Raw genomic sequence first — 27,573 nt, 5'->3', positions numbered from 1 at the left:
TAAAAATTAGGTTAAATAGGCAAAAACAAATCGTGTCATCTTTCTTTGTTTTACTTGCGTCGGGAGCGTGTAGGACCGCTCTCAGCGGAAGATCGCTATTCACGTTCTAAATACGCTGCGTTTGAATCGGCGACCACGTGATTGCAGGCACACAGGCTTAACCCACTGAGCTATGAACACAGGTATGAGCTTCGCTGCTGAAAGTGGCAACACTGGCGCAAAGCTTCAGCGGCAGAGACGTATCCGTGTGCTATATTGTAGCCGATCAGTGTAAACACTACCCAGACATGTGCTCTTGTTTATTTCGGTCACAATGGGCGTATTCACATATTTCTTTACCCAATACTAACTGTCGGATTATCATGTTATTATCATGCGAATAGCGCGATTTGCAAGTGGGTGGGCGATCAGAGCCGCTTCGAGACGCAGACGCTTAAGTCAGTCACTCTTGTTCTTTCAATTCGTATCATGAAGCTGTAAAAATATATTTAGTTTCTACCTATATATATTTGAAAAGTAGACCGTCCAAGGTTTCTGAGAGTATTTTTAAAATGTGTATATGACAAAAACTCGCGGAGTTATTTAAACGGTTTTGCGAAATTTCTGTCAGATCCCGCCGGCGGGATCGCCGGTCCCAAGGGGTTAAAGAGATTCTAAAAGCTGGAGGCTTCTTCCTTAAACCATGGGTCCGGTCAGGGCAAAGTGGGAGGAACGGAGCTGAAGCAGATGTCCTAAGCCAGGAGCAAAGGAAAACCTTAATTCTTCCAAACCAAATGAGGGAAGGGGACAATGAAGCCCTGGGCATTGGCTACCAAGTGGATGAGGACAAGCTCTACATGCTGACCACAGTGAACTTTTTTTAAAAGGAAGAAGAAAATGCGAGTTGGCAAAGATCTTCTTGAAGAGGAGGTGAGAACTGAAACACCTAACCCATTGACTAGGAGAGCTCTCTTAAGCCAAGTTGCTGCACTGTATGACCCAATTGGCCTAGTTGCACCGGTCAAGCAGAAAGGAGCGATTCTTGTTCATAAAGCATTCCAAGAAGGAGGGGTCGGCAAACTGACCCAAGAAACCTGGGATCAACCTCTCTCGGAAAGCCTCAGAGAAGAAGCTATACAGCTTTTCGAAGAATATGTGCAGCTTGGTCGAGTGAAATTCCACAGGAGCCTCACACCATCTGACTGGAAAGGAAAACCTTGGGGCATCACATTCTCTGATGGCAGTGACAAAACCTATGGAGCTGTCATGTACTTAAGATGGAAGACAACACAAGGCATTGAAGTCCGGTTAGTGGAGGCCAAAGCCAAACTCACACCCCTGCATCAAAAGGGAGATGCTGTGAAGGCAGAAATCTGTGGTGCAGTCTTTGCAGCTAGGATCAGGAAGCATATAGAGAAGCATGCACGGATAAAGATTGAGAGATGGTTCCATCTATTGGATAGTCAAACAATCCTAGGAGCCATTCAACGAGATAATTATTAGATACCAAACTTTCTTCGCAAACAGAGTAGGTGAAATCCAGAAGGCTGGGCCAGTGCAAGACTGGTGGTGGATCCGTGGTGATCTAAATATAGCTGACATCATAACAAGAGGAGGCACTCCTGACGATTTGAAGGAGAAGTCCACATGGCAAAATGGACCAGAGTTCCAGAAGTGGCCAGTGGAGAAGTGGCCTATTCATTCAGCTGGAGAAGTTGCACCCCAGGCCAGGTAGAGTGTAAACAAGCTTCAAAGGAATGCATTTTCAGCTGCATTGACCAGAGCTCAAGCCAAAATGAGTCAACATAAAGAAGATCCACTGACCACTCAGGAAAGTCCTTGTCCAAAGGCAAAATCCACTCTGCCAAGAATGAGGCCCACTGGCTGGGTTAAACATCTCGTGGACATAACACGGTTCAGTAGTCTGACCAAAGTGAAGAGAGTAATTGCCTGGATCCGTCGAGCTGCTGAGCAGTGGCTGAAGAGGAATTCAAACCCAAAACAGCCAAAGTGGGAGGCAACAAAATGAGGAAGAAAGCGGTGAGTTGTATTCGATTGCTACGAGTACTTTCTGCAAAAGTGGGCTACCGTCATTGTACAAATCAAGGTAATTTGTGAAATGAAAGGGGAGTGACATCTTTACATTCGTGGCAAGACGCAGGGCCCTCTGGATAAGTTGAAAGTAAGAAACAGCTTACGGCACTTGGTAATCCCAGGCAGTCTCCCAAGCAAGTACTAACCAAGCCCGGCCCTGCTTAGCTTCCGAGACCAGACAAAATCGGGCGCAGTTTTTTTTTTTTTTTTATTAAACCACTCAGAACGACAGTGCCACACATACACCACAGCAGGGGGGCGGTACAGGGAGAGGGGCCAGGGAACGGGGCACGCCCGCACTCCAAGACCCCTACTCACAGGGTGCAGCAGTCCTCATCATGCAGGCGTGGAGTTTAATAAAAAGAAAAAAAACAGGCATAAGCAATAAAAGCCAATCAAGCAATAAAAACGCCAATTAAAAGGAGCAACAGCCCCAACGACGAACAACACAGAAAACAAACGACAATTAGCACATGACCCACCCACACACACAAACCCAAGAAAACCAACCCAAACAACCCACCCAAAACAGCAAAACAAGAGAAAACAAGCGGCCCACCCTCAAAACACATCCCAAACCAAACGCCCACCCACAACAGACACAAAAGGAACCCGGTGCACATAACCATGTAAGAACCGGGGCATGCCATGAGGCCCGGCAGACAATAAAAACACCTTGGATAAAACCAGTCGCAGCCGATAGCGGCACATTAAAACGGGATCTAAAACCACGCGCTCATAGCGGGCCTTGTTGCGCCGCAACCAGAGGACGTATTTGGCGACGGCTAAAAACAAGTTAAGAAAGGTGCTGGCGGGGTGGACCTTGGGAACACCAAACAGGAACATGACCTGCCACCCCGCCTCGGTAAAAACAGGCACGGGCCCCACCGCCCCGGCGATCCTGTCCACCACCTCCAGAGCCCAAACAATAAAGTCAGTTAACTGAGAACATCCGAAAAACATGTGTGTAAGGCCCTCCTCCACTTCCCGGCACACTGGGCAGAGCGGAGACGCGGCAAAGCCCAGTCTATGAAGCCACCGCATTGACCATAGGGCATTGTGCCGCTGTCTGTAGTCGAAAAGGGCCAAGGCAGGGTCCGCCGGGCAGACCAGCACGTTCCCCCACAACAGGTCAGGCTCCAGGGCGGGGAAGCGAGAGCTCCAAAAGGCCTGCGCCACTGGGGAGACAAAAGCACGCTGCCTGTAGAGGCGGGCAAAGTCACGGGTGACACACGCCCCCAAAGGGGCGAGGGACCCGGACAGCCGCCTCACGTACACCGCGGGGAAACGGGGGGCCACATCCCGGGGGCCGCCGGCCCGCTCGATGTCACGCACCCACTCCGCGGGAAGGGCAGCCCTCGCTGCCAGACACTGCCTGGCGACAGTGACCCTGGAGGCCCCCTCAGCCACAGCCTCAACCTGGTCATAGACGGCCGCGGGAGGCAGGAAGCCAGGGCGCACCTCATAGAAGAGGTCTCGCACCTGACAAACAACCCACCCAAAACAGCAAATCAAGAGAAAACAAGCGGCCCACCCTCAAAACACATCCCAAACCCGCAACCTGCTGCACCCTGTGAGTAGGGGTCTTGGAGTGCCTCCCACCAGTGCCGGAACTCGAGGGGCCGCCCCCCGGAGAGGACGCGCGGATTGAGCAGCAGCGGCTGCCGAAGCAGAAGCTGCCGCCCCTCAGGCACCACGACAGTGTGCTCCTGGAACTCAGCCCACGCCAAGAGGAGGTGTGCGTAGAAGGAGGGGATGCCACGCACCATGCCGGGCCGGAGACGCATCCAAAGAGCGTCCTCGGCCAGCTCCCTCCCCGCACACTGTCCCAGCCGGAGCGAGAGCACCGCCTTCCACAGGGAGGGGCGACTCTCGTCCAGGAAGGCTTGCAACATCCGCACACGCAGGGCCTTCGACTGGACCAGAGGGTCCAGGAGGCCCAGGCCACCCTCGGCAGGGGGGCCAATCAAGGTAGCGTAAGCCACCATGACTCTGCCCCCCCCCCAGAGGAAGCGCAGGACGGCCTTCCGCAGCCTGGCATAATGTCCGTGGGGCATGTGAGTGACGCTCAGGTGAAACCACAGCACAGACAACACCATTGCGTTCAACAGGAACACCTTCTGCTGCAGCGAGAGGAGACGGCCCGACCACCCGGCCAGCCGCCGCTCCACACCACCCGTCAGATCGTCCCACATCCTCCCCGTCGCATCGTCCGCACTCCTCCCGAGCAGAACGCCCAGGAGGTGCACGTCCCCCTCGGCCTCAGTCAGCCCCAGCTCGGCGGGCAGAGGCCCGGCCGAACCGAGCCGCAGGTACACCGACTTCTGCAGGTTGACCCTGGCCCCAGTGATGTCACAGTACTGCTGCACGCTGCGTAACGCAGCCCCCACGCTGGCCCCGTCGGGCACGAGCAGGGTGGTGTCATCAGCGTACTGAAAGACCGGCGGAGCGAAGCATGTCGGGCCGATGGGCACCCTAGCAATGCCACGAGAGGCGGCCACCAGGAGGCCGAGGGGCTCGACCGCCAAGGTGTACAAGGCGGCCGACAGGGGGCAGCCCTGCCGCACCGAACGCGTCATGCGGAAGGGCGCAGTGACGTAGCCGTTACAGGCGACCGCGGTCATGGCGGAGGCGCACAAGAGGCGCGTCCAGGCCAGGAAGCCCGGGCCGAAGCCGAAGACCTCCATCACACGCTGGAGGTAGGCGTGCTCGACCCTGTCAAAGGCCTTGGCGAAGTCGAGCTTCACCAAGTAACCGGGCGAACCCGCCGTCTCCATGAAACCCACCGCCGCCTGCACATCCCGGACAGTGTCCAGGATGGTGCGGCCCGTCACCCCGTACGTCTGGGTGGTGCGGATGAGGGACGGCAGCACCCGACTGAGCCGGGAGGCCAAGACCGAGGCCAACACCTTGTAATCGGTGTTGAGCATGGTGAGGGGCCTGTAATTAGCCAGCTCCCCCCTGTCTCCCGTGTGCTTAAAGAGCATCTTAATCAAACCCAGCCGGATGGTGCCGTGCATCCCACCGCGGGCGAGGACGTCACTATAAAGGGCCTGCAAGATGGGCACCAGCTCCCCCTTAAAGACCCTGTAAAAGTCTGCCGTGAGGCCGTCGGAGCCGGGACACTTTCGCGGCCGGAGCCGGTCAATAGCTGCCCCAATCTCATCACATGACAAGGGGGCGTCACACAGGGCGACGCTCTCGGGCGAAAGGCGCGCCTCAATCAGCCCCGTGAGGGGGGAGAGGGCGTCCAGATCGATGCGCTCGCTGGTGAACATAGCGGCCCAGTAGTCCCGCACGACGCGCAGGACACCGGGTGCGTCGGACACCAACTGGCCGTCCGGGCAGCGCACCGAACGGAGCAGCCTCGCAGCCCCCCGGGACTCCTCCATCGCCCTGAAATAGCGAGGAGAGAGCTCACCAGGGGCGACGAAACGCACCCCGCTCCGCAACGCCGCCCCGGCGTGCCTCCGCTCAGAGAGGAGAGCCAGCTCGTCCTGCAGGGCCGAGACCCGCACGGGGTCCCCTGCATCCTGCTCGAGCGCCAGCAGTTCCAGCTGGAGATCACGCAGCAAGGCGCGCTCCTTCTGCCGAAAGCGTCCGGCTGCGGCCTTCCCGGCAGCCTGCAAAACGGCCGCCACCTCCCGCTTTAACAATTCCCACCCCGCCTGAATGTCGAGGGAGAACAGGGGCGACCGCACCCCAGTCCACAATGCGAAGCTCACCTTAGCAGTAACGGTACCATCGCTTAAGAGGGAGGGGTTGAGGATCCACGTGCCCCGCCCGCGCTGCACCTCCCCAGAGTCAAGCGTGCAGAGAAAGTAGTCGTGATCGCTCACGAGACACTCCCGATAGCACACCGTACGGACACGGGCAGCGACAGCAGGGGACACCAGAGCGTAGTCCAGCCTGCTGCCGTGCATCACGCCCCGGACACGCTGCGTCCTGGAAAGGACACGACGGTCAGGGTTGCGATCCCTCCACAGGTCCGTGAGATGACAGGCACGCATCAAGCGGAGGAGAGCTGCTCGCCCCGCATCGGCCCGCACGACTGCCCCCCTCCGCACATCCAGGCGAGAGAGGGAGATGTTGAAGTCCCCGACCACGAGAGGACAAGGCCACCGCGCCACACGGGCAGCCAGGCGGTCGAAGAAGGAGGCACACCGGGCCCCGTCATTGGGCGCGTGCACGACCACGACGGTGCAGGCGAAACCCCCCTCCAGACAGAGCCCGACAGCCAGACACTTGCCCTCCCCGTCCGAGTACAGCAGGGATGCCGACTGGACACGCGGGCGGCGACAGAGCAGCGCGACACCCCAACCGACGACACCTGGCCCGACGGAGGCGGTGGAGAAGAAGACATCGCCCGACCATGCGTCCCGCACTCTATCAATAAAAGGCCCATCCCACCCAGTCTCTTGCAAACACACAACGGACGAGTCACAACACGAAGTTAAAACTGCCTGGGCCTTGGCCCAGGAGCGCAGCCCCCGGGCATTGAGGGAGGTCAGAGTCAGTGTCATTGGGATAAAAGAGTCTCTGTTAGGCACCAGGCAGGGGACACATCACACAGACAAGACACCGGCACAGGAGGTAAAAGCCACACATACCCAGATAAAAGCGGGACGCTCCCAGCCGAACAGGCCCACCCAGACAACCACCCCACTAACCCACCCGGATGGTGGAGCGATGTCGCAGGAAACACACAGGTAAAAGGGACAAGCAACACAATAAGAACAATAAAAGAAACCATAAAAAGAACCATAAATACAATAAATAGGCGGGCCGTAAAAAAAACACAATAAAACACGAGCAATCAATTAAAACGCACGGGACCTAGGGGACGGGGTGAAGCGGGGACGACAGCGGCGATAGCAGGGGCAGAAGGCGACACGGACACGGTGGCGGGATAATGTAAACAGAAACCAAAAACAAAACCAGGGCAGCAGAAAAGCAATACACACGGAAAGACAACACAACCAAAGGAAGACATGAGTCAATGAAGGGGGTGTGGCGATGAAGCATCAGTCCGTGTCGCCGCTGTCGTCATGACCCGGGCTCGCAGCACGCATGGCCGCCAGGGCCGCCACCGCCGACTGCCGCCGCTCCTCCTGGCGCCGCAGAGTGTTGGCTAGGCCCGGCAGAGGGGGCTGATGGGACGCCCCGGACCTAGACCCCATGCAAAAACGGAGCTTGTTCTTGGCCTTGCCAGGCTTATTCACGGGGGCCTTGCCCGCACCCGTCTGGGACCGCGGGGCGACGAAGGGGTCCGGGTCCAGGGCATCGAGCTGACGCAGGGTATCAGTGCCGAAGGGGGGAATGCCGGACCAGGGCGACGCCAGGGGCTCGGCAGATGGAGGCGGAGGGGAGGGGGAAGAGGGAGCGGGGGCTGGGGGAGGGGGGCCATCCACAGTCTCACCCCCGGCCATCCGGGACGCCGGGCGCACTTCACCCGCGGCCGGAGCTGCGGGAAGGGACGGGGTGAGAGACGAGGGCGGGGCGGGCGGGGGCTCCGAAAACAGGGACTGGGAGACAGGCAAGGGCACTGGCAGCTCCACAGGGACCGCAGCTCCGGAGGGCAGCTCCATGTCCTCAACGCCCGACGCCCCAAGGAGGTCCTGTGCGGCCGGGGGGTCTCCGGCCCCCCCAAAGGGCACAGCGTCCACCCCCATGACGGGACCCCCACTCACCTCTCCCCTCGGGCCAGCCACAGGAGCAGGGAGGTGGTCAGTCATGCTGGAATCCAGGCAGTCAGCGGCAGCAGCCACAGGGGGTGTCAAAGGCATGGCGATGGCGGCAGCATTACTGGGGTCCTGGGGCGGAAGGAGAGACACCCCCTCTTCCCCCCCAGCGTGAGAGCCCGGGTCAACCCCGTCCCCGGCAGCGGAGGCCGGCCCGTCCCGACCAGGGGCGCCAGGGCAGGTGCACAGGGCGGCGGCCTTGCGGCAGCCAGCACAGCGGGCGGCAACACAGTCACGGGCGTAGTGCCCCTGCAGCCCGCAGACACGGCACACGTATTGGGGGCACTGGGCCACCACGTGCCCCGGCTGGAGGCACATCCGACAGAGGCGGACCTGATTGTCATGGGCGACCCGAATGTAGCGGGGCCCTTCGGCCGTATCAAATCGGGCACTGTAGGGCAAGGACACCACGCCGGCCGGGAAACGCACCCTGACGCAGCGGGTGCCGTCAGTGACTTGAGTGCCGGGCAGGAGCCGACGGCGCACCGGGAGGATGGGCTCCACTCCCCATGCCGCAAGGCGATCGAGAATGACCTGATCGGGCACATACGCAGGCAGGTGCAGAAAGGAGACCACGCGCTCCGCCTGACAGAGGCGTCTGACCGGGCAGAGCTTGCCCTGTACGGTGAGGCCGCCCTCAATGAGCTCGATGTATTCGGGGGCGGTGAAGGTAACCTCCACTGCCACGTTAGGGGCCGGGCACACGGCCAGCAGGGCGTCCTTCGGCACCAACAACAATATCGCCTTCGCCACCTCCAGCAAAGGCACGCTGTCAAACGCACTGAAGTCTACGGAGGCAGTGGCCTCCTTAGTATAAGGCCCCTTTGGGGCAGGGCCCTCGTCCCAGGCGCCTCGTGGCGCCGCACCCTGGCGCAGGACACCCGCACGCACCCCCGTGCCCACGCGCACACCTGCACCCGCCCGCTGCGCCCGACCGGCCTGAGCCACCCTCCCAGCATAGCTGTCAGGCGGAGAGATGGCACTGCCGACCCCCGCACCAGCACCATCACCGGCCCCGCCGCTCACCTTAGCGGGCACCGCTCCCGACCCGGAAGCCGTCGCCGCCGCCGCCGCCCTCTTACGAGAAACAACCTTCACCCACTCACCGGGCCCCTGGTCACCCAGACCAGGCGGCTCCACCGCCATATCTACCTCCATTTCCACCCTACCAAAATCATCCAGAGAATAAACCTTGTCAGAATCCAGCGCCCGTGCAGCCGCGGCTGCACGCGACACGTCATCACCATCATCAACACCGAACGCCTGTGCAGCCGCGGCTGCACGCGACGTGGATGGCTGCGGCTGAGCAGCCATGATCAAACAATGAAGGGGAGGAGGGGGGGCAACCAATAAGGGAGCCCGGGGGACAAAACAAACCAGCAATCAAGGGGGAAAAAGAAAAGCCGCTAAATAATAAACGCGCAAAACACGGAAGTGGAAAACAAAACACAAGACCGGCGAAAAAAATCGAATGACAAGCCTCTCTCCCTAGCACAATAAAACGGCCAGGGAGAGGGGAAACGAACTGGGACAGAAAAGAAAAGGAACAGTGATCCAAAAACAAGATAAACCAGAGCAAACTACAACGGATGAAAAACGCGCACAGAAACGGAGGGCGAAAACAAAACACAAATCAGGGGCGAAATAAAGGGTGACAAGCCTCCCCCCCCGGCCCAAAATGAGGCCAGGGAGAGGGAAAACAGAACCAGCACAAAAAGAAACTGAAGAAACGCTGAAATAAACGAAAAAAAGCCTAATTGACAAACCCGGAAGTAAACGCGCACCGCGCAAAGGAAACCAAACGAACAGAAATAAATGCAAAAAAAGACACACAAAACGAGTGACAAGCCTCCCCCTCCGGCGCAACGAAGCAGCCAGGGAGAGGGGAGGCTAACCAAGGCAAAACTAAACCAAAACAATTATTAAATAAAACGGAGAAAGAAACGGAAAACCAAGTGAACTGCAAAGGCAAAAAAAAAGCACCACCACACACACACTGAGCCGCGCAGGATCAGGCACGATCATGCGCAGTCGGAACGGTATGGCCGTAAGCGAGGGAAGCGGCCAGAATCAGCCCTTTTGTTTTCAGTTGAGGGTTTATTGAGAGTCGCACCGAGAGAAGAGCAGACGTCGATGCGGCATTGATGTCAAGATGTCTTTGAGAAAGTCGTTATTAAAATGAGGAAGAAATCGGTGAGTTGTATACGATTGCTACGAGTACTTTCTGCAAAAGTGGGCGGGGACTGCCGTCTTTGTACAAATAAAGGTAATTTGTGAAATGAAAGGGTAGTGACATCTTTACATTCGTGGCAAGACGCAGGGCCCTCTGGATAAGGTGAAACTAAGAAAAAGCTTACGGCACTTGGTATTCCCAGGCAGTCTCCCAACCAAGTACTGACCAAGCCCGGCCCCGCTTAGCTTCCGAGATCAGACGAGATCGGGCGCAGTCGGAACGGTATGGCCGTAAGCGAGGGAAGCGGCCAGAATCAGCACTTTTGTTTTCAGTTGAGGGTTTATTGAGAGTCGCACCGAGAGAAGAGCAGACGTCGATGCGGCATTGATGTCAAGATGTCTTTGAGAAAGTCGTTATTAAAATGAGGAAGAAATCGGTGAGTTGTATACGATTGCTACGAGTACTTTCTGCAAAAGTGGGCGGGGACTGCCGTCTTTGTACAAATAAAGGTAATTTGTGAAATGAAAGGGTAGTGACATCTTTACATTCGTGGCAAGACACAGGGCCCTCTGGATAAGGTGAAACTAAGAAAAAGCTTACGGCACTTGGTATTCCCAGGCAGTCTCCCAACCAAGTACTGACCAAGCCCGGCCCCGCTTAGCTTCCGAGATCAGACGAGATCGGGCGCAGTCGGAACGGTATGGCCGTAAGCGAGGGAAGCGGCCAGAATCAGCACTTTTGTTTTCAGTTGAGGGTTTATTGAGAGTCGCACCGAGAGAAGAGCAGACGTCGATGCGGCATTGATGTCAAGATGTCTTTGAGAAAGTCGTTATTAAAATGAGGAAGAAATCGGTGAGTTGTATACGATTGCTACGAGTACTTTCTGCAAAAGTGGGCGGGGACTGCCGTCTTTGTACAAATAAAGGTAATTTGTGAAATGAAAGGGTAGTGACATCTTTACATTCGTGGCAAGACGCAGGGCCCTCTGGATAAGGTGAAACTAAGAAAAAGCTTACGGCACTTGGTATTCCCAGGCAGTCTCCCAACCAAGTACTGACCAAGCCCGGCCCCGCTTAGCTTCCGAGATCAGACGAGATCGGGCGCAGTCGGAACGGTATGGCCGTAAGCGAGGGAAGCGGCCAGAATCAGCACTTTTGTTTTCAGTTGAGGGTTTATTGAGAGTCGCACCGAGAGAAGAGCAGACGTCGATGCGGCATTGATGTCAAGATGTCTTTGAGAAAGTCGTTATTAAAATGAGGAAGAAATCGGTGAGTTGTATACGATTGCTACGAGTACTTTCTGCAAAAGTGGGCGGGGACTGCCGTCTTTGTACAAATAAAGGTAATTTGTGAAATGAAAGGGTAGTGACATCTTTACATTCGTGGCAAGACGCAGGGCCCTCTGGATAAGGTGAAACTAAGAAAAAGCTTACGGCACTTGGTATTCCCAGGCAGTCTCCCAACCAAGTACTGACCAAGCCCGGCCCCGCTTAGCTTCCGAGATCAGACGAGATCGGGCGCAGTCGGAACGGTATGGCCGTAAGCGAGGGAAGCGGCCAGAATCAGCACTTTTGTTTTCAGTTGAGGGTTTATTGAGAGTCGCACCGAGAGAAGAGCAGACGTCGATGCGGCATTGATGTCAAGATGTCTTTGAGAAAGTCGTTATTAAAATGAGGAAGAAATCGGTGAGTTGTATACGATTGCTACGAGTACTTTCTGCAAAAGTGGGCGGGGACTGCCGTCTTTGTACAAATAAAGGTAATTTGTGAAATGAAAGGGTAGTGACATCTTTACATTCGTGGCAAGACGCAGGGCCCTCTGGATAAGGTGAAACTAAGAAAAAGCTTACGGCACTTGGTATTCCCAGGCAGTCTCCCAACCAAGTACTGACCAAGCCCGGCCCCGCTTAGCTTCCGAGATCAGACGAGATCGGGCGCAGTCGGAACGGTATGGCCGTAAGCGAGGGAAGCGGCCAGAATCAGCACTTTTGTTTTCAGTTGAGGGTTTATTGAGAGTCGCACCGAGAGAAGAGCAGACGTCGATGCGGCATTGATGTCAAGATGTCTTTGAGAAAGTCGTTATTAAAATGAGGAAGAAATCGGTGAGTTGTATACGATTGCTACGAGTACTTTCTGCAAAAGTGGGCGGGGACTGCCGTCTTTGTACAAATAAAGGTAATTTGTGAAATGAAAGGGTAGTGACATCTTTACATTCGTGGCAAGACGCAGGGCCCTCTGGATAAGGTGAAACTAAGAAAAAGTTTACGGCACTTGGTATTCCCAGGCAGTCTCCCAACCAAGTACTGACCAAGCCCGGCCCCGCTTAGCTTCCGAGATCAGACGAGATCGGGCGCAGTCGGAACGGTATGGCCGTAAGCGAGGGAAGCGGCCAGAATCAGCACTTTTGTTTTCAGTTGAGGGTTTATTGAGAGTCGCACCGAGAGAAGAGCAGACGTCGATGCGGCATTGATGTCAAGATGTCTTTGAGAAAGTCGTTATTAAAATGAGGAAGAAAGCGGTGAGTTGTATACGATTGCTACGAGTACTTTCTGCAAAAGTGGGCTGGGACTGCCGTCGTTGTACAAACAAAGGTAATTTGTGAAATGAAAGGGGAGTGACAGCTTTACATTCGTGGCAAGACGCTGGGCCCTCGGGATAAAGTGAAAGTAAGAAAAAGCTTACGGCACTTGGTAATCCCAAGCAGTCTCCCAACCAAGTACTAACCAAGCCCGGCCCCGCTTAGCTTCCGAGATCAGACGAGATCGTGCGCAGTCGGAACGGTATGGCCGTAAGCGAGAGAAGCTCCCAGAATCAGCACTTTTGTTTTCAGTTGAGGGTTAATTGAGAGTCGCACCGAGAGAAGAGCAGACGTCGATGCGGCATTGATGTCAAGATGTCTTTGAGAAAGTCATTCTTAAAATGAGGAAGAAAGCGGTGAGTTGTATACGATTGCTACGAGTACTTTCTGCAAAAGTGGGCGGGGACTGCCGTCGTTGTACAAATAAAATTAATTTGTGAAATGAAAGGGGAGTGACATCTTTACATTCGGGGCAAGACGCAGGGCCCTCGGGATAAAGTGAAAGTAAGAAAAAGCTTACGGCACTTGGTAATCCCAGGCAGTCTCCCAACCAAGTACTAACCAAGCCCGGCCCCGCTTAGCTTCTGAGATCAGACGAGATCGGGCCCAGTCGGAACGGTATGCCCGTAAGCGAGGGAAGCAGCCAGAATCAGCACTTTTGTTTTCAGTTGAGGGTTAATTCAGAGTCGCACCGAGAGAAGAGCAGACGTCGATGCGGCATTGATGTCAAGATGTCTTTGAGAAAGTCGTTCTTAAAATGAGGAAGAAAGCGGTGAGTTGTATACGATTGCTACGAGTACTTTCTGCAAAAGTGGGCTGGGACTGCCGTCTTTGTACAAATAAAGGTAATTTGTGAAATGAAAGGGTAGTGACATCTTTACATTCGTGGCAAGACGCAGGGCCCTCTGGATAAGGTGAAAGTAAGAAAAAGCTTACGGCACTTGGTAATCCCAGGCAGTCTCCCAACCAAATACTAACCAAGCCCGGCCCTGCTTAGCTTCCGAGATCAGACGAGATCGGGCGCAGTCGGAACGGTATGGCCGTAAGCGAGGGAAGCGGCCAGAATCAGCCCTTTTGTTTTCAGTTGAGGGTTTATTGAGAGTCGCACCGAGAGAAGAGCAGACGTCGATGCGGCATTGATGTCAAGATGTCTTTGAGAAAGTCGTTATTAAAATGAGGAAGAAAGCGGTGAGTTGTATGCGATTGCTACGAGTACTTTCTGCAAAAGTGGGCGGGGACTGCCGTCGTTGTACAAATAAAGATACTTTGTGAAATGAAAAGGGAGTGACATCTTTCAATTCGTGGCAAGACGCAGGGCCCTCTGGATAAGGTGAAACTAAGAAAATGCTTACGGCACTTGGTAATCCCAGGCAGTCTCCCAACCAAGTACTAACCAAGCCCGGCCCCGCTTAGCTTCCGAGATCAGACGAGATCGGGCGCAGTCGGAACGGTATGGCCGTAAGCAAGGGAAGCGGCCAGAATCAGCACTTTTGTTTTCAGTTGAGGGTTTATTGAGAGTCGCACCGAGAGAAGAGCAGACGTCGATGCGGCATTGATGTCAAGATGTCTTTGAGAAAGTCGTTATTAAAATGAGGAAGAAATCGGTGAGTTGTATACGATTGCTACGAGTACTTTCTGCAAAAGTGGGCGGGGACTGCCGTCTTTGTACAAATAAAGGTAATTTGTGAAATGAAAGGGTAGTGACATCTTTACATTCGTGGCAAGACGCAGGGCCCTCTGGATAAGGTGAAACTAAGAAAAAGCTTACGGCACTTGGTATTCCCAGGCAGTCTCCCAACCAAATACTAACCAAGCCCGGCCCCGCTTAGCTTCCGAGATCAGACGAGATCGGGCGCAGTCGGAACGGTATGGCCGTAAGCAAGGGAAGCGGCCAGAATCAGCACTTTTGTTTTCAGTTGAGGGTTTATTGAGAGTCGCACCGAGAGAAGAGCAGACGTCGATGCGGCATTGATGTCAAGATGTCTTTGAGAAAGTCGTTATTAAAATGAGGAAGAAATCGGTGAGTTGTATACGATTGCTACGAGTACTTTCTGCAAAAGTGGGCGGGGACTGCCGTCTTTGTACAAATAAAGGTAATTTGTGAAATGAAAGGGTAGTGACATCTTTACATTCGTGGCAAGACGCAGGGCCCTCTGGATAAGGTGAAACTAAGAAAAAGCTTACGGCACTTGGTATTCCCAGGCAGTCTCCCAACCAAGTACTAACCAAGCCCGGCCCCGCTTAGCTTCCGAGATCAGACGAGATCGGGCGCAGTCGGAACGGTATGGCCGTAAGCAAGGGAAGCGGCCAGAATCAGCACTTTTGTTTTCAGTTGAGGGTTTATTGAGAGTCGCACCGAGAGAAGAGCAGACGTCGATGCGGCATTGATGTCAAGATGTCTTTGAGAAAGTCGTTATTAAAATGAGGAAGAAATCGGTGAGTTGTATACGATTGCTACGAGTACTTTCTGCAAAAGTGGGCGGGGACTGCCGTCTTTGTACAAATAAAGGTAATTTGTGAAATGAAAGGGTAGTGACATCTTTACATTCGTGGCAAGACGCAGGGCCCTCTGGATAAGGTGAAACTAAGAAAAAGCTTACGGCACTTGGTATTCCCAGGCAGTCTCCCAACCAAGTACTAACCAAGCCCGGCCCCGCTTAGCTTCCGAGATCAGACGAGATCGGGCGCAGTCGGAACGGTATGGCCGTAAGCAAGGGCAGCGGCCAGAATCAGCACTTTTGTTTTCAGTTGAGGGTTTATTGAGAGTCGCACCGAGAGAAGAGCAGACGTCGATGCGGCATTGATGTCAAGATGTCTTTGAGAAAGTCGTTATTAAAATGAGGAAGAAATCGGTGAGTTGTATACGATTGCTACGAGTACTTTCTGCAAAAGTGGGCGGGGACTGCCGTCTTTGTACAAATAAAGGTAATTTGTGAAATGAAAGGGTAGTGACATCTTTACATTCGTGGCAAGACGCAGGGCCCTCTGGATAAGGTGAAACTAAGAAAAAGCTTACGGCACTTGGTATTCCCAGGCAGTCTCCCAACCAAGTACTAACCAAGCCCGGCCCCGCTTAGCTTCCGAGATCAGACGAGATCGGGCGCAGTCGGAACGGTATGGCCGTAAGCGAGGGAAGCGGCCAGAATCAGCACTTTTGTTTTCAGTTGAGGGTTTATTGAGAGTCGCACCGAGAGAAGAGCAGACGTCGATGCGGCATTGATGTCAAGATGTCTTTGAGAAAGTCGTTATTAAAATGAGGAAGAAATCGGTGAGTTGTATACGATTGCTACGAGTACTTTCTGCAAAAGTGGGCGGGGACTGCCGTCTTTGTACAAATAAAGGTAATTTGTGAAATGAAAGGGTAGTGACATCTTTACATTCGTGGCAAGACGCAGGGCCCTCTGGATAAGGTGAAACTAAGAAAAAGCTTACGGCACTTGGTATTCCCAGGCAGTCTCCCAACCAAGTACTAACCAAGCCCGGCCCCGCTTAGCTTCCGAGATCAGACGAGATCGGGCGCAGTCGGAACGGTATGGCCGTAAGCGAGGGAAGCGGCCAGAATCAGCACTTTTGTTTTCAGTTGAGGGTTTATTGAGAGTCGCACCGAGAGAAGAGCAGACGTCGATGCGGCATTGATGTCAAGATGTCTTTGAGAAAGTCGTTATTAAAATGAGGAAGAAATCGGTGAGTTGTATACGATTGCTACGAGTACTTTCTGCAAAAGTGGGCGGGGACTGCCGTCTTTGTACAAATAAAGGTAATTTGTGAAATGAAAGGGTAGTGACATCTTTACATTCGTGGCAAGACGCAGGGCCCTCTGGATAAGGTGAAACTAAGAAAAAGCTTACGGCACTTGGTATTCCCAGGCAGTCTCCCAACCAAGTACTAACCAAGCCCGGCCCCGCTTAGCTTCCGAGATCAGACGAGATCGGGCGCAGTCGGAACGGTATGGCCGTAAGCGAGGGAAGCGGCCAGAATCAGCACTTTTGTTTTCAGTTGAGGGTTTATTGAGAGTCGCACCGAGAGAAGAGCAGACGTCGATGCGGCATTGATGTCAAGATGTCTTTGAGAAAGTCGTTATTAAAATGAGGAAGAAATCGGTGAGTTGTATACGATTGCTACGAGTACTTTCTGCAAAAGTGGGCGGGGACTGCCGTCTTTGTACAAATAAAGGTAATTTGTGAAATGAAAGGGTAGTGACATCTTTACATTCGTGGCAAGACGCAGGGCCCTCTGGATAAGGTGAAACTAAGAAAAAGCTTACGGCACTTGGTATTCCCAGGCAGTCTCCCAACCAAGTACTAACCAAGCCCGGCCCCGCTTAGCTTCCGAGATCAGACGAGATCGGGCGCAGTCGGAACGGTATGGCCGTAAGCGAGGGAAGCGGCCAGAATCAGCACTTTTGTTTTCAGTTGAGGGTTTATTGAGAGTCGCACCGAGAGAAGAGCAGACGTCGATGCGGCATTGATGTCAAGATGTCTTTGAGAAAGTCGTTATTAAAATGAGGAAGAAATCGGTGAGTTGTATACGATTGCTACGAGTACTTTCTGCAAAAGTGGGCGGGGACTGCCGTCTTTGTACAAATAAAGGTAATTTGTGAAATGAAAGGGTAGTGACATCTTTACATTCGTGGCAAGACGCAGGGCCCTCTGGATAAGGTGAAACTAAGAAAAAGCTTACGGCACTTGGTATTCCCAGGCAGTCTCCCAACCAAGTACTAACCAAGCCCGGCCCCGCTTAGCTTCCGAGATCAGACGAGATCGGGCGCAGTCGGAACGGTATGGCCGTAAGCGAGGGAAGCGGCCAGAATCAGCACTTTTGTTTTCAGTTGAGGGTTTATTGAGAGTCGCACCGAGAGAAGAGCAGACGTCGATGCGGCATTGATGTCAAGATGTCTTTGAGAAAGTCGTTATTAAAATGAGGAAGAAATCGGTGAGTTGTATACGATTGCTACGAGTACTTTCTGCAAAAGTGGGCGGGGACTGCCGTCTTTGTACAAATAAAGGTAATTTGTGAAATGAAAGGGTAGTGACATCTTTACATTCGTGGCAAGACGCAGGGCCCTCTGGATAAGGTGAAACTAAGAAAAAGCTTACGGCACTTGGTATTCCCAGGCAGTCTCCCAACCAAGTACTAACCAAGCCCGGCCCCGCTTAGCTTCCGAGATCAGACGAGATCGGGCGCAGTCGGAACGGTATGGCCGTAAGCAAGGGAAGCGGCCAGAATCAGCACTTTTGTTTTCAGTTGAGGGTTTATTGAGAGTCGCACCGAGAGAAGAGCAGACGTCGATGCGGCATTGATGTCAAGATGTCTTTGAGAAAGTCGTTATTAAAATGAGGAAGAAATCGGTGAGTTGTATACGATTGCTACGAGTACTTTCTGCAAAAGTGGGCGGGGACTGCCGTCTTTGTACAAATAAAGGTAATTTGTGAAATGAAAGGGTAGTGACATCTTTACATTCGTGGCAAGACGCAGGGCCCTCTGGATAAGGTGAAACTAAGAAAAAGCTTACGGCACTTGGTATTCCCAGGCAGTCTCCCAACCAAGTACTAACCAAGCCCGGCCCCGCTTAGCTTCCGAGATCAGACGAGATCGGGCGCAGTCGGAACGGTATGGCCGTAAGCAAGGGAAGCGGCCAGAATCAGCACTTTTGTTTTCAGTTGAGGGTTTATTGAGAGTCGCACCGAGAGAAGAGCAGACGTCGATGCGGCATTGATGTCAAGATGTCTTTGAGAAAGTCGTTATTAAAATGAGGAAGAAATCGGTGAGTTGTATACGATTGCTACGAGTACTTTCTGCAAAAGTGGGCGGGGACTGCCGTCTTTGTACAAATAAAGGTAATTTGTGAAATGAAAGGGTAGTGACATCTTTACATTCGTGGCAAGACGCAGGGCCCTCTGGATAAGGTGAAACTAAGAAAAAGCTTACGGCACTTGGTATTCCCAGGCAGTCTCCCAACCAAGTACTAACCAAGCCCGGCCCCGCTTAGCTTCCGAGATCAGACGAGATCGGGCGCAGTCGGAACGGTATGGCCGTAAGCAAGGGAAGCGGCCAGAATCAGCACTTTTGTTTTCAGTTGAGGGTTTATTGAGAGTCGCACCGAGAGAAGAGCAGACGTCGATGCGGCATTGATGTCAAGATGTCTTTGAGAAAGTCGTTATTAAAATGAGGAAGAAATCGGTGAGTTGTATACGATTGCTACGAGTACTTTCTGCAAAAGTGGGCGGGGACTGCCGTCTTTGTACAAATAAAGGTAATTTGTGAAATGAAAGGGTAGTGACATCTTTACATTCGTGGCAAGACGCAGGGCCCTCTGGATAAGGTGAAACTAAAAAAAAGCTTACGGCACTTGGTATTCCCAGGCAGTCTCCCAACCAAGTACTAACCAAGCCCGGCCCCGCTTAGCTTCCGAGATCAGACGAGATCGGGCGCAGTCGGAACGGTATGGCCGTAAGCAAGGGCAGCGGCCAGAATCAGCACTTTTGTTTTCAGTTGAGGGTTTATTGAGAGTCGCACCGAGAGAAGAGCAGACGTCGATGCGGCATTGATGTCAAGATGTCTTTGAGAAAGTCGTTATTAAAATGAGGAAGAAATCGGTGAGTTGTATACGATTGCTACGAGTACTTTCTGCAAAAGTGGGCGGGGACTGCCGTCTTTGTACAAATAAAGGTAATTTGTGAAATGAAAGGGTAGTGACATCTTTACATTCGTGGCAAGACGCAGGGCCCTCTGGATAAGGTGAAACTAAGAAAAAGCTTACGGCACTTGGTATTCCCAGGCAGTCTCCCAACCAAGTACTAACCAAGCCCGGCCCCGCTTAGCTTCCGAGATCAGACGAGATCGGGCGCAGTCGGAACGGTATGGCCGTAAGCAAGGGAAGCGGCCAGAATCAGCACTTTTGTTTTCAGTTGAGGGTTTATTGAGAGTCGCACCGAGAGAAGAGCAGACGTCGATGCGGCATTGATGTCAAGATGTCTTTGAGAAAGTCGTTATTAAAATGAGGAAGAAATCGGTGAGTTGTATACGATTGCTACGAGTACTTTCTGCAAAAGTGGGCGGGGACTGCCGTCTTTGTACAAATAAAGGTAATTTGTGAAATGAAAGGGTAGTGACATCTTTACATTCGTGGCAAGACGCAGGGCCCTCTGGATAAGGTGAAACTAAGAAAAAGCTTACGGCACTTGGTATTCCCAGGCAGTCTCCCAACCAAGTACTAACCAAGCCCGGCCCCGCTTAGCTTCCGAGATCAGACGAGATCGGGCGCAGTCGGAACGGTATGGCCGTAAGCAAGGGAAGCGGCCAGAATCAGCACTTTTGTTTTCAGTTGAGGGTTTATTGAGAGTCGCACCGAGAGAAGAGCAGACGTCGATGCGGCATTGATGTCAAGATGTCTTTGAGAAAGTCGTTATTAAAATGAGGAAGAAATCGGTGAGTTGTATACGATTGCTACGAGTACTTTCTGCAAAAGTGGGCGGGGACTGCCGTCTTTGTACAAATAAAGGTAATTTGTGAAATGAAAGGGTAGTGACATCTTTACATTCGTGGCAAGACGCAGGGCCCTCTGGATAAGGTGAAACTAAGAAAAAGCTTACGGCACTTGGTATTCCCAGGCAGTCTCCCAACCAAGTACTAACCAAGCCCGGCCCCGCTTAGCTTCCGAGATCAGACGAGATCGGGCGCAGTCGGAACGGTATGGCCGTAAGCAAGGGCAGCGGCCAGAATCAGCACTTTTGTTTTCAGTTGAGGGTTTATTGACAGTCGCACCGAGAGAAGAGCAGACGTCGATGCGGCATTGATGTCAAGATGTCTTTGAGAAAGTCGTTATTAAAATGAGGAAGAAATCGGTGAGTTGTATACGATTGCTACGAGTACTTTCTGCAAAAGTGGGCGGGGACTGCCGTCTTTGTACAAATAAAGGTAATTTGTGAAATGAAAGGGTAGTGACATCTTTACATTCGTGGCAAGACGCAGGGCCCTCTGGATAAGGTGAAACTAAGAAAAAGCTTACGGCACTTGGTATTCCCAGGCAGTCTCCCAACCAAGTACTAACCAAGCCCGGCCCCGCTTAGCTTCCGAGATCAGACGAGATCGGGCGCAGTCGGAACGGTATGGCCGTAAGCGAGGGAAGCGGCCAGAATCAGCACTTTTGTTTTCAGTTGAGGGTTTATTGAGAGTCGCACCGAGAGAAGAGCAGACGTCGATGCGGCATTGATGTCAAGATGTCTTTGAGAAAGTCGTTATTAAAATGAGGAAGAAATCGGTGAGTTGTATACGATTGCTACGAGTACTTTCTGCAAAAGTGGGCGGGGACTGCCGTCTTTGTACAAATAAAGGTAATTTGTGAAATGAAAGGGTAGTGACATCTTTACATTCGTGGCAAGACGCAGGGCCCTCTGGATAAGGTGAAACTAAGAAAAAGCTTACGGCACTTGGTATTCCCAGGCAGTCTCCCAACCAAGTACTAACCAAGCCCGGCCCCGCTTAGCTTCCGAGATCAGACGAGATCGGGCGCAGTCGGAACGGTATGGCCGTAAGCGAGGGAAGCGGCCAGAATCAGCACTTTTGTTTTCAGTTGAGGGTTTATTGAGAGTCGCACCGAGAGAAGAGCAGACGTCGATGCGGCATTGATGTCAAGATGTCTTTGAGAAAGTCGTTATTAAAATGAGGAAGAAATCGGTGAGTTGTATACGATTGCTACGAGTACTTTCTGCAAAAGTGGGCGGGGACTGCCGTCTTTGTACAAATAAAGGTAATTTGTGAAATGAAAGGGTAGTGACATCTTTACATTCGTGGCAAGACGCAGGGCCCTCTGGATAAGGTGAAACTAAGAAAAAGCTTACGGCACTTGGTATTCCCAGGCAGTCTCCCAACCAAGTACTAACCAAGCCCGGCCCCGCTTAGCTTCCGAGATCAGACGAGATCGGGCGCAGTCGGAACGGTATGGCCGTAAGCGAGGGAAGCGGCCAGAATCAGCACTTTTGTTTTCAGTTGAGGGTTTATTGAGAGTCGCACCGAGAGAAGAGCAGACGTCGATGCGGCATTGATGTCAAGATGTCTTTGAGAAAGTCGTTATTAAAATGAGGAAGAAATCGGTGAGTTGTATACGATTGCTACGAGTACTTTCTGCAAAAGTGGGCGGGGACTGCCGTCTTTGTACAAATAAAGGTAATTTGTGAAATGAAAGGGTAGTGACATCTTTACATTCGTGGCAAGACGCAGGGCCCTCTGGATAAGGTGAAACTAAGAAAAAGCTTACGGCACTTGGTATTCCCAGGCAGTCTCCCAACCAAGTACTAAGCAAGCCCGGCCCCGCTTAGCTTCCGAGATCAGACGAGATCGGGCGCAGTCGGAACGGTATGGCCGTAAGCGAGGGAAGCGGCCAGAATCAGCACTTTTGTTTTCAGTTGAGGGTTTATTGAGAGTCGCACCGAGAGAAGAGCAGACGTCGATGCGGCATTGATGTCAAGATGTCTTTGAGAAAGTCGTTATTAAAATGAGGAAGAAATCGGTGAGTTGTATACGATTGCTACGAGTACTTTCTGCAAAAGTGGGCGGGGACTGCCGTCTTTGTACAAATAAAGGTAATTTGTGAAATGAAAGGGTAGTGACATCTTTACATTCGTGGCAAGACGCAGGGCCCTCTGGATAAGGTGAAACTAAGAAAAAGCTTACGGCACTTGGTATTCCCAGGCAGTCTCCCAACCAAGTACTAACCAAGCCCGGCCCCGCTTAGCTTCCGAGATCAGACGAGATCGGGCGCAGTCGGAACGGTATGGCCGTAAGCGAGGGAAGCGGCCAGAATCAGCACTTTTGTTTTCAGTTGAGGGTTTATTGAGAGTCGCACCGAGAGAAGAGCAGACGTCGATGCGGCATTGATGTCAAGATGTCTTTGAGAAAGTCGTTATTAAAATGAGGAAGAAATCGGTGAGTTGTATACGATTGCTACGAGTACTTTCTGCAAAAGTGGGCGGGGACTGCCGTCTTTGTACAAATAAAGGTAATTTGTGAAATGAAAGGGTAGTGACATCTTTACATTCGTGGCAAGACGCAGGGCCCTCTGGATAAGGTGAAACTAAGAAAAAGCTTACGGCACTTGGTATTCCCAGGCAGTCTCCCAACCAAGTACTAACCAAGCCCGGCCCCGCTTAGCTTCCGAGATCAGACGAGATCGGGCGCAGTCGGAACGGTATGGCCGTAAGCGAGGGAAGCGGCCAGAATCAGCACTTTTGTTTTCAGTTGAGGGTTTATTGAGAGTCGCACCGAGAGAAGAGCAGACGTCGATGCGGCATTGATGTCAAGATGTCTTTGAGAAAGTCGTTATTAAAATGAGGAAGAAATCGGTGAGTTGTATACGATTGCTACGAGTACTTTCTGCAAAAGTGGGCGGGGACTGCCGTCTTTGTACAAATAAAGGTAATTTGTGAAATGAAAGGGTAGTGACATCTTTACATTCGTGGCAAGACGCAGGGCCCTCTGGATAAGGTGAAACTAAGAAAAAGCTTACGGCACTTGGTATTCCCAGGCAGTCTCCCAACCAAGTACTAAGCAAGCCCGGCCCCGCTTAGCTTCCGAGATCAGACGAGATCGGGCGCAGTCGGAACGGTATGGCCGTAAGCGAGGGAAGCGGCCAGAATCAGCACTTTTGTTTTCAGTTGAGGGTTTATTGAGAGTCGCACCGAGAGAAGAGCAGACGTCGATGCGGCATTGATGTCAAGATGTCTTTGAGAAAGTCGTTATTAAAATGAGGAAGAAATCGGTGAGTTGTATACGATTGCTACGAGTACTTTCTGCAAAAGTGGGCGGGGACTGCCGTCTTTGTACAAATAAAGGTAATTTGTGAAATGAAAGGGTAGTGACATCTTTACATTCGTGGCAAGACGCAGGGCCCTCTGGATAAGGTGAAACTAAGAAAAAGCTTACGGCACTTGGTATTCCCAGGCAGTCTCCCAACCAAGTACTGACCAAGCCCGGCCCCGCTTAGCTTCCGAGATCAGACGAGATCGGGCGCAGTCGGAACGGTATGGCCGTAAGCGAGGGAAGCGGCCAGAATCAGCACTTTTGTTTTCAGTTGAGGGTTTATTGAGAGTCGCACCGAGAGAAGAGCAGACGTCGATGCGGCATTGATGTCAAGATGTCTTTGAGAAAGTCGTTATTAAAATGAGGAAGAAATCGGTGAGTTGTATACGATTGCTACGAGTACTTTCTGCAAAAGTGGGCGGGGACTGCCGTCTTTGTACAAATAAAGGTAATTTGTGAAATGAAAGGGTAGTGACATCTTTACATTCGTGGCAAGACACAGGGCCCTCTGGATAAGGTGAAACTAAGAAAAAGCTTACGGCACTTGGTATTCCCAGGCAGTCTCCCAACCAAGTACTGACCAAGCCCGGCCCCGCTTAGCTTCCGAGATCAGACGAGATCGGGCGCAGTCGGAACGGTATGGCCGTAAGCGAGGGAAGCGGCCAGAATCAGCACTTTTGTTTTCAGTTGAGGGTTTATTGAGAGTCGCACCGAGAGAAGAGCAGACGTCGATGCGGCATTGATGTCAAGATGTCTTTGAGAAAGTCGTTATTAAAATGAGGAAGAAATCGGTGAGTTGTATACGATTGCTACGAGTACTTTCTGCAAAAGTGGGCGGGGACTGCCGTCTTTGTACAAATAAAGGTAATTTGTGAAATGAAAGGGTAGTGACATCTTTACATTCGTGGCAAGACGCAGGGCCCTCTGGATAAGGTGAAACTAAGAAAAAGCTTACGGCACTTGGTATTCCCAGGCAGTCTCCCAACCAAGTACTGACCAAGCCCGGCCCCGCTTAGCTTCCGAGATCAGACGAGATCGGGCGCAGTCGGAACGGTATGGCCGTAAGCGAGGGAAGCGGCCAGAATCAGCACTTTTGTTTTCAGTTGAGGGTTTATTGAGAGTCGCACCGAGAGAAGAGCAGACGTCGATGCGGCATTGATGTCAAGATGTCTTTGAGAAAGTCGTTATTAAAATGAGGAAGAAATCGGTGAGTTGTATACGATTGCTACGAGTACTTTCTGCAAAAGTGGGCGGGGACTGCCGTCTTTGTACAAATAAAGGTAATTTGTGAAATGAAAGGGTAGTGACATCTTTACATTCGTGGCAAGACGCAGGGCCCTCTGGATAAGGTGAAACTAAGAAAAAGCTTACGGCACTTGGTATTCCCAGGCAGTCTCCCAACCAAGTACTGACCAAGCCCGGCCCCGCTTAGCTTCCGAGATCAGACGAGATCGGGCGCAGTCGGAACGGTATGGCCGTAAGCGAGGGAAGCGGCCAGAATCAGCACTTTTGTTTTCAGTTGAGGGTTTATTGAGAGTCGCACCGAGAGAAGAGCAGACGTCGATGCGGCATTGATGTCAAGATGTCTTTGAGAAAGTCGTTATTAAAATGAGGAAGAAATCGGTGAGTTGTATACGATTGCTACGAGTACTTTCTGCAAAAGTGGGCGGGGACTGCCGTCTTTGTACAAATAAAGGTAATTTGTGAAATGAAAGGGTAGTGACATCTTTACATTCGTGGCAAGACGCAGGGCCCTCTGGATAAGGTGAAACTAAGAAAAAGCTTACGGCACTTGGTATTCCCAGGCAGTCTCCCAACCAAGTACTGACCAAGCCCGGCCCCGCTTAGCTTCCGAGATCAGACGAGATCGGGCGCAGTCGGAACGGTATGGCCGTAAGCGAGGGAAGCGGCCAGAATCAGCACTTTTGTTTTCAGTTGAGGGTTTATTGAGAGTCGCACCGAGAGAAGAGCAGACGTCGATGCGGCATTGATGTCAAGATGTCTTTGAGAAAGTCGTTATTAAAATGAGGAAGAAATCGGTGAGTTGTATACGATTGCTACGAGTACTTTCTGCAAAAGTGGGCGGGGACTGCCGTCTTTGTACAAATAAAGGTAATTTGTGAAATGAAAGGGTAGTGACATCTTTACATTCGTGGCAAGACGCAGGGCCCTCTGGATAAGGTGAAACTAAGAAAAAGTTTACGGCACTTGGTATTCCCAGGCAGTCTCCCAACCAAGTACTGACCAAGCCCGGCCCCGCTTAGCTTCCGAGATCAGACGAGATCGGGCGCAGTCGGAACGGTATGGCCGTAAGCGAGGGAAGCGGCCAGAATCAGCACTTTTGTTTTCAGTTGAGGGTTTATTGAGAGTCGCACCGAGAGAAGAGCAGACGTCGATGCGGCATTGATGTCAAGATGTCTTTGAGAAAGTCGTTATTAAAATGAGGAAGAAAGCGGTGAGTTGTATACGATTGCTACGAGTACTTTCTGCAAAAGTGGGCTGGGACTGCCGTCGTTGTACAAACAAAGGTAATTTGTGAAATGAAAGGGGAGTGACAGCTTTACATTCGTGGCAAGACGCTGGGCCCTCGGGATAAAGTGAAAGTAAGAAAAAGCTTACGGCACTTGGTAATCCCAAGCAGTCTCCCAACCAAGTACTAACCAAGCCCGGCCCCGCTTAGCTTCCGAGATCAGACGAGATCGTGCGCAGTCGGAACGGTATGGCCGTAAGCGAGAGAAGCTCCCAGAATCAGCACTTTTGTTTTCAGTTGAGGGTTAATTGAGAGTCGCACCGAGAGAAGAGCAGACGTCGATGCGGCATTGATGTCAAGATGTCTTTGAGAAAGTCATTCTTAAAATGAGGAAGAAAGCGGTGAGTTGTATACGATTGCTACGAGTACTTTCTGCAAAAGTGGGCGGGGACTGCCGTCGTTGTACAAATAAAATTAATTTGTGAAATGAAAGGGGAGTGACATCTTTACATTCGGGGCAAGACGCAGGGCCCTCGGGATAAAGTGAAAGTAAGAAAAAGCTTACGGCACTTGGTAATCCCAGGCAGTCTCCCAACCAAGTACTAACCAAGCCCGGCCCCGCTTAGCTTCTGAGATCAGACGAGATCGGGCCCAGTCGGAACGGTATGCCCGTAAGCGAGGGAAGCAGCCAGAATCAGCACTTTTGTTTTCAGTTGAGGGTTAATTCAGAGTCGCACCGAGAGAAGAGCAGACGTCGATGCGGCATTGATGTCAAGATGTCTTTGAGAAAGTCGTTCTTAAAATGAGGAAGAAAGCGGTGAGTTGTATACGATTGCTACGAGTACTTTCTGCAAAAGTGGGCTGGGACTGCCGTCTTTGTACAAATAAAGGTAATTTGTGAAATGAAAGGGTAGTGACATCTTTACATTCGTGGCAAGACGCAGGGCCCTCTGGATAAGGTGAAAGTAAGAAAAAGCTTACGGCACTTGGTAATCCCAGGCAGTCTCCCAACCAAATACTAACCAAGCCCGGCCCTGCTTAGCTTCCGAGATCAGACGAGATCGGGCGCAGTCGGAACGGTATGGCCGTAAGCGAGGGAAGCGGCCAGAATCAGCCCTTTTGTTTTCAGTTGAGGGTTTATTGAGAGTCGCACCGAGAGAAGAGCAGACGTCGATGCGGCATTGATGTCAAGATGTCTTTGAGAAAGTCGTTATTAAAATGAGGAAGAAAGCGGTGAGTTGTATGCGATTGCTACGAGTACTTTCTGCAAAAGTGGGCGGGGACTGCCGTCGTTGTACAAATAAAGATACTTTGTGAAATGAAAAGGGAGTGACATCTTTCAATTCGTGGCAAGACGCAGGGCCCTCTGGATAAGGTGAAACTAAGAAAATGCTTACGGCACTTGGTAATCCCAGGCAGTCTCCCAACCAAGTACTAACCAAGCCCGGCCCCGCTTAGCTTCCGAGATCAGACGAGATCGGGCGCAGTCGGAACGGTATGGCCGTAAGCAAGGGAAGCGGCCAGAATCAGCACTTTTGTTTTCAGTTGAGGGTTTATTGAGAGTCGCACCGAGAGAAGAGCAGACGTCGATGCGGCATTGATGTCAAGATGTCTTTGAGAAAGTCGTTATTAAAATGAGGAAGAAATCGGTGAGTTGTATACGATTGCTACGAGTACTTTCTGCAAAAGTGGGCGGGGACTGCCGTCTTTGTACAAATAAAGGTAATTTGTGAAATGAAAGGG

At 52.0% G+C, this 27,573-nt stretch overlaps 36 non-coding genes and 6 pseudogenes across 36 annotated transcripts; all 42 read right to left on the bottom strand.

Annotated features, from left to right (window-relative positions):
- Positions 1-10,164: 10,164 nt before the first annotated feature.
- On the bottom strand, positions 10,165-10,283 carry LOC140589458 (5S ribosomal RNA). The gene has a single exon (XR_011990637.1). It is a non-coding gene; the product is annotated as a 5S ribosomal RNA (ribosomal RNA).
- A 297-nt stretch (positions 10,284-10,580) lies between these two features.
- On the bottom strand, positions 10,581-10,699 carry LOC140589457 (5S ribosomal RNA). Its single transcript, XR_011990636.1, has one exon. It is a non-coding gene; the product is annotated as a 5S ribosomal RNA (ribosomal RNA).
- Positions 10,700-10,996: 297 nt separating this feature from the next.
- LOC140589456 (5S ribosomal RNA) lies at positions 10,997-11,115 on the bottom strand. The gene has a single exon (XR_011990635.1). It is a non-coding gene; the product is annotated as a 5S ribosomal RNA (ribosomal RNA).
- Positions 11,116-11,412: 297 nt separating this feature from the next.
- Positions 11,413-11,531, bottom strand: LOC140589454 (5S ribosomal RNA). Its single transcript, XR_011990633.1, has one exon. It is a non-coding gene; the product is annotated as a 5S ribosomal RNA (ribosomal RNA).
- Positions 11,532-11,828: 297 nt separating this feature from the next.
- LOC140589453 (5S ribosomal RNA) lies at positions 11,829-11,947 on the bottom strand. Its single transcript, XR_011990632.1, has one exon. It is a non-coding gene; the product is annotated as a 5S ribosomal RNA (ribosomal RNA).
- A 297-nt stretch (positions 11,948-12,244) lies between these two features.
- On the bottom strand, positions 12,245-12,363 carry LOC140589745 (5S ribosomal RNA). The gene has a single exon (XR_011990924.1). It is a non-coding gene; the product is annotated as a 5S ribosomal RNA (ribosomal RNA).
- A 297-nt stretch (positions 12,364-12,660) lies between these two features.
- Positions 12,661-12,779, bottom strand: LOC140590120 (5S ribosomal RNA; annotated as a pseudogene).
- A 297-nt stretch (positions 12,780-13,076) lies between these two features.
- LOC140590334 (5S ribosomal RNA) lies at positions 13,077-13,195 on the bottom strand (annotated as a pseudogene).
- A 297-nt stretch (positions 13,196-13,492) lies between these two features.
- LOC140590164 (5S ribosomal RNA) lies at positions 13,493-13,611 on the bottom strand (annotated as a pseudogene).
- A 297-nt stretch (positions 13,612-13,908) lies between these two features.
- LOC140589877 (5S ribosomal RNA) lies at positions 13,909-14,027 on the bottom strand. The gene has a single exon (XR_011991056.1). It is a non-coding gene; the product is annotated as a 5S ribosomal RNA (ribosomal RNA).
- Positions 14,028-14,324: 297 nt separating this feature from the next.
- On the bottom strand, positions 14,325-14,443 carry LOC140589550 (5S ribosomal RNA). Its single transcript, XR_011990729.1, has one exon. It is a non-coding gene; the product is annotated as a 5S ribosomal RNA (ribosomal RNA).
- Positions 14,444-14,740: 297 nt separating this feature from the next.
- On the bottom strand, positions 14,741-14,859 carry LOC140590796 (5S ribosomal RNA). The gene has a single exon (XR_011991633.1). It is a non-coding gene; the product is annotated as a 5S ribosomal RNA (ribosomal RNA).
- A 297-nt stretch (positions 14,860-15,156) lies between these two features.
- On the bottom strand, positions 15,157-15,275 carry LOC140590795 (5S ribosomal RNA). The gene has a single exon (XR_011991632.1). It is a non-coding gene; the product is annotated as a 5S ribosomal RNA (ribosomal RNA).
- Positions 15,276-15,572: 297 nt separating this feature from the next.
- On the bottom strand, positions 15,573-15,691 carry LOC140590794 (5S ribosomal RNA). The gene has a single exon (XR_011991631.1). It is a non-coding gene; the product is annotated as a 5S ribosomal RNA (ribosomal RNA).
- A 297-nt stretch (positions 15,692-15,988) lies between these two features.
- LOC140590793 (5S ribosomal RNA) lies at positions 15,989-16,107 on the bottom strand. The gene has a single exon (XR_011991630.1). It is a non-coding gene; the product is annotated as a 5S ribosomal RNA (ribosomal RNA).
- Positions 16,108-16,404: 297 nt separating this feature from the next.
- On the bottom strand, positions 16,405-16,523 carry LOC140590792 (5S ribosomal RNA). Its single transcript, XR_011991629.1, has one exon. It is a non-coding gene; the product is annotated as a 5S ribosomal RNA (ribosomal RNA).
- Positions 16,524-16,820: 297 nt separating this feature from the next.
- Positions 16,821-16,939, bottom strand: LOC140590791 (5S ribosomal RNA). The gene has a single exon (XR_011991628.1). It is a non-coding gene; the product is annotated as a 5S ribosomal RNA (ribosomal RNA).
- A 297-nt stretch (positions 16,940-17,236) lies between these two features.
- On the bottom strand, positions 17,237-17,355 carry LOC140590789 (5S ribosomal RNA). Its single transcript, XR_011991626.1, has one exon. It is a non-coding gene; the product is annotated as a 5S ribosomal RNA (ribosomal RNA).
- A 297-nt stretch (positions 17,356-17,652) lies between these two features.
- Positions 17,653-17,771, bottom strand: LOC140590788 (5S ribosomal RNA). The gene has a single exon (XR_011991625.1). It is a non-coding gene; the product is annotated as a 5S ribosomal RNA (ribosomal RNA).
- A 297-nt stretch (positions 17,772-18,068) lies between these two features.
- LOC140590787 (5S ribosomal RNA) lies at positions 18,069-18,187 on the bottom strand. Its single transcript, XR_011991624.1, has one exon. It is a non-coding gene; the product is annotated as a 5S ribosomal RNA (ribosomal RNA).
- Positions 18,188-18,484: 297 nt separating this feature from the next.
- Positions 18,485-18,603, bottom strand: LOC140590786 (5S ribosomal RNA). Its single transcript, XR_011991623.1, has one exon. It is a non-coding gene; the product is annotated as a 5S ribosomal RNA (ribosomal RNA).
- Positions 18,604-18,900: 297 nt separating this feature from the next.
- LOC140590785 (5S ribosomal RNA) lies at positions 18,901-19,019 on the bottom strand. Its single transcript, XR_011991622.1, has one exon. It is a non-coding gene; the product is annotated as a 5S ribosomal RNA (ribosomal RNA).
- Positions 19,020-19,316: 297 nt separating this feature from the next.
- Positions 19,317-19,435, bottom strand: LOC140590784 (5S ribosomal RNA). Its single transcript, XR_011991621.1, has one exon. It is a non-coding gene; the product is annotated as a 5S ribosomal RNA (ribosomal RNA).
- Positions 19,436-19,732: 297 nt separating this feature from the next.
- On the bottom strand, positions 19,733-19,851 carry LOC140590783 (5S ribosomal RNA). Its single transcript, XR_011991620.1, has one exon. It is a non-coding gene; the product is annotated as a 5S ribosomal RNA (ribosomal RNA).
- A 297-nt stretch (positions 19,852-20,148) lies between these two features.
- Positions 20,149-20,267, bottom strand: LOC140590782 (5S ribosomal RNA). The gene has a single exon (XR_011991619.1). It is a non-coding gene; the product is annotated as a 5S ribosomal RNA (ribosomal RNA).
- Positions 20,268-20,564: 297 nt separating this feature from the next.
- LOC140590781 (5S ribosomal RNA) lies at positions 20,565-20,683 on the bottom strand. The gene has a single exon (XR_011991618.1). It is a non-coding gene; the product is annotated as a 5S ribosomal RNA (ribosomal RNA).
- A 297-nt stretch (positions 20,684-20,980) lies between these two features.
- LOC140590780 (5S ribosomal RNA) lies at positions 20,981-21,099 on the bottom strand. The gene has a single exon (XR_011991617.1). It is a non-coding gene; the product is annotated as a 5S ribosomal RNA (ribosomal RNA).
- A 297-nt stretch (positions 21,100-21,396) lies between these two features.
- On the bottom strand, positions 21,397-21,515 carry LOC140590778 (5S ribosomal RNA). The gene has a single exon (XR_011991615.1). It is a non-coding gene; the product is annotated as a 5S ribosomal RNA (ribosomal RNA).
- Positions 21,516-21,812: 297 nt separating this feature from the next.
- LOC140589620 (5S ribosomal RNA) lies at positions 21,813-21,931 on the bottom strand. Its single transcript, XR_011990799.1, has one exon. It is a non-coding gene; the product is annotated as a 5S ribosomal RNA (ribosomal RNA).
- Positions 21,932-22,228: 297 nt separating this feature from the next.
- Positions 22,229-22,347, bottom strand: LOC140590777 (5S ribosomal RNA). The gene has a single exon (XR_011991614.1). It is a non-coding gene; the product is annotated as a 5S ribosomal RNA (ribosomal RNA).
- A 297-nt stretch (positions 22,348-22,644) lies between these two features.
- On the bottom strand, positions 22,645-22,763 carry LOC140590776 (5S ribosomal RNA). The gene has a single exon (XR_011991613.1). It is a non-coding gene; the product is annotated as a 5S ribosomal RNA (ribosomal RNA).
- Positions 22,764-23,060: 297 nt separating this feature from the next.
- LOC140589619 (5S ribosomal RNA) lies at positions 23,061-23,179 on the bottom strand. Its single transcript, XR_011990798.1, has one exon. It is a non-coding gene; the product is annotated as a 5S ribosomal RNA (ribosomal RNA).
- Positions 23,180-23,476: 297 nt separating this feature from the next.
- Positions 23,477-23,595, bottom strand: LOC140589452 (5S ribosomal RNA). The gene has a single exon (XR_011990631.1). It is a non-coding gene; the product is annotated as a 5S ribosomal RNA (ribosomal RNA).
- Positions 23,596-23,892: 297 nt separating this feature from the next.
- LOC140589451 (5S ribosomal RNA) lies at positions 23,893-24,011 on the bottom strand. The gene has a single exon (XR_011990630.1). It is a non-coding gene; the product is annotated as a 5S ribosomal RNA (ribosomal RNA).
- Positions 24,012-24,308: 297 nt separating this feature from the next.
- On the bottom strand, positions 24,309-24,427 carry LOC140589450 (5S ribosomal RNA). Its single transcript, XR_011990629.1, has one exon. It is a non-coding gene; the product is annotated as a 5S ribosomal RNA (ribosomal RNA).
- Positions 24,428-24,724: 297 nt separating this feature from the next.
- LOC140589449 (5S ribosomal RNA) lies at positions 24,725-24,843 on the bottom strand. The gene has a single exon (XR_011990628.1). It is a non-coding gene; the product is annotated as a 5S ribosomal RNA (ribosomal RNA).
- A 297-nt stretch (positions 24,844-25,140) lies between these two features.
- On the bottom strand, positions 25,141-25,259 carry LOC140589448 (5S ribosomal RNA). The gene has a single exon (XR_011990627.1). It is a non-coding gene; the product is annotated as a 5S ribosomal RNA (ribosomal RNA).
- Positions 25,260-25,556: 297 nt separating this feature from the next.
- LOC140589743 (5S ribosomal RNA) lies at positions 25,557-25,675 on the bottom strand. The gene has a single exon (XR_011990922.1). It is a non-coding gene; the product is annotated as a 5S ribosomal RNA (ribosomal RNA).
- A 297-nt stretch (positions 25,676-25,972) lies between these two features.
- On the bottom strand, positions 25,973-26,091 carry LOC140590119 (5S ribosomal RNA; annotated as a pseudogene).
- A 297-nt stretch (positions 26,092-26,388) lies between these two features.
- On the bottom strand, positions 26,389-26,507 carry LOC140590333 (5S ribosomal RNA; annotated as a pseudogene).
- Positions 26,508-26,804: 297 nt separating this feature from the next.
- LOC140590163 (5S ribosomal RNA) lies at positions 26,805-26,923 on the bottom strand (annotated as a pseudogene).
- Positions 26,924-27,220: 297 nt separating this feature from the next.
- Positions 27,221-27,339, bottom strand: LOC140589876 (5S ribosomal RNA). Its single transcript, XR_011991055.1, has one exon. It is a non-coding gene; the product is annotated as a 5S ribosomal RNA (ribosomal RNA).
- Positions 27,340-27,573: the final 234 nt, after the last annotated feature.

This window comes from Paramormyrops kingsleyae, chromosome 4, assembly GCF_048594095.1.
Source record: "Paramormyrops kingsleyae isolate MSU_618 chromosome 4, PKINGS_0.4, whole genome shotgun sequence".
In the NCBI taxonomy this organism is placed as follows: domain Eukaryota; kingdom Metazoa; phylum Chordata; class Actinopteri; order Osteoglossiformes; family Mormyridae; genus Paramormyrops; species Paramormyrops kingsleyae.
This window is presented reverse-complemented; position numbering and strand designations above follow the sequence as displayed.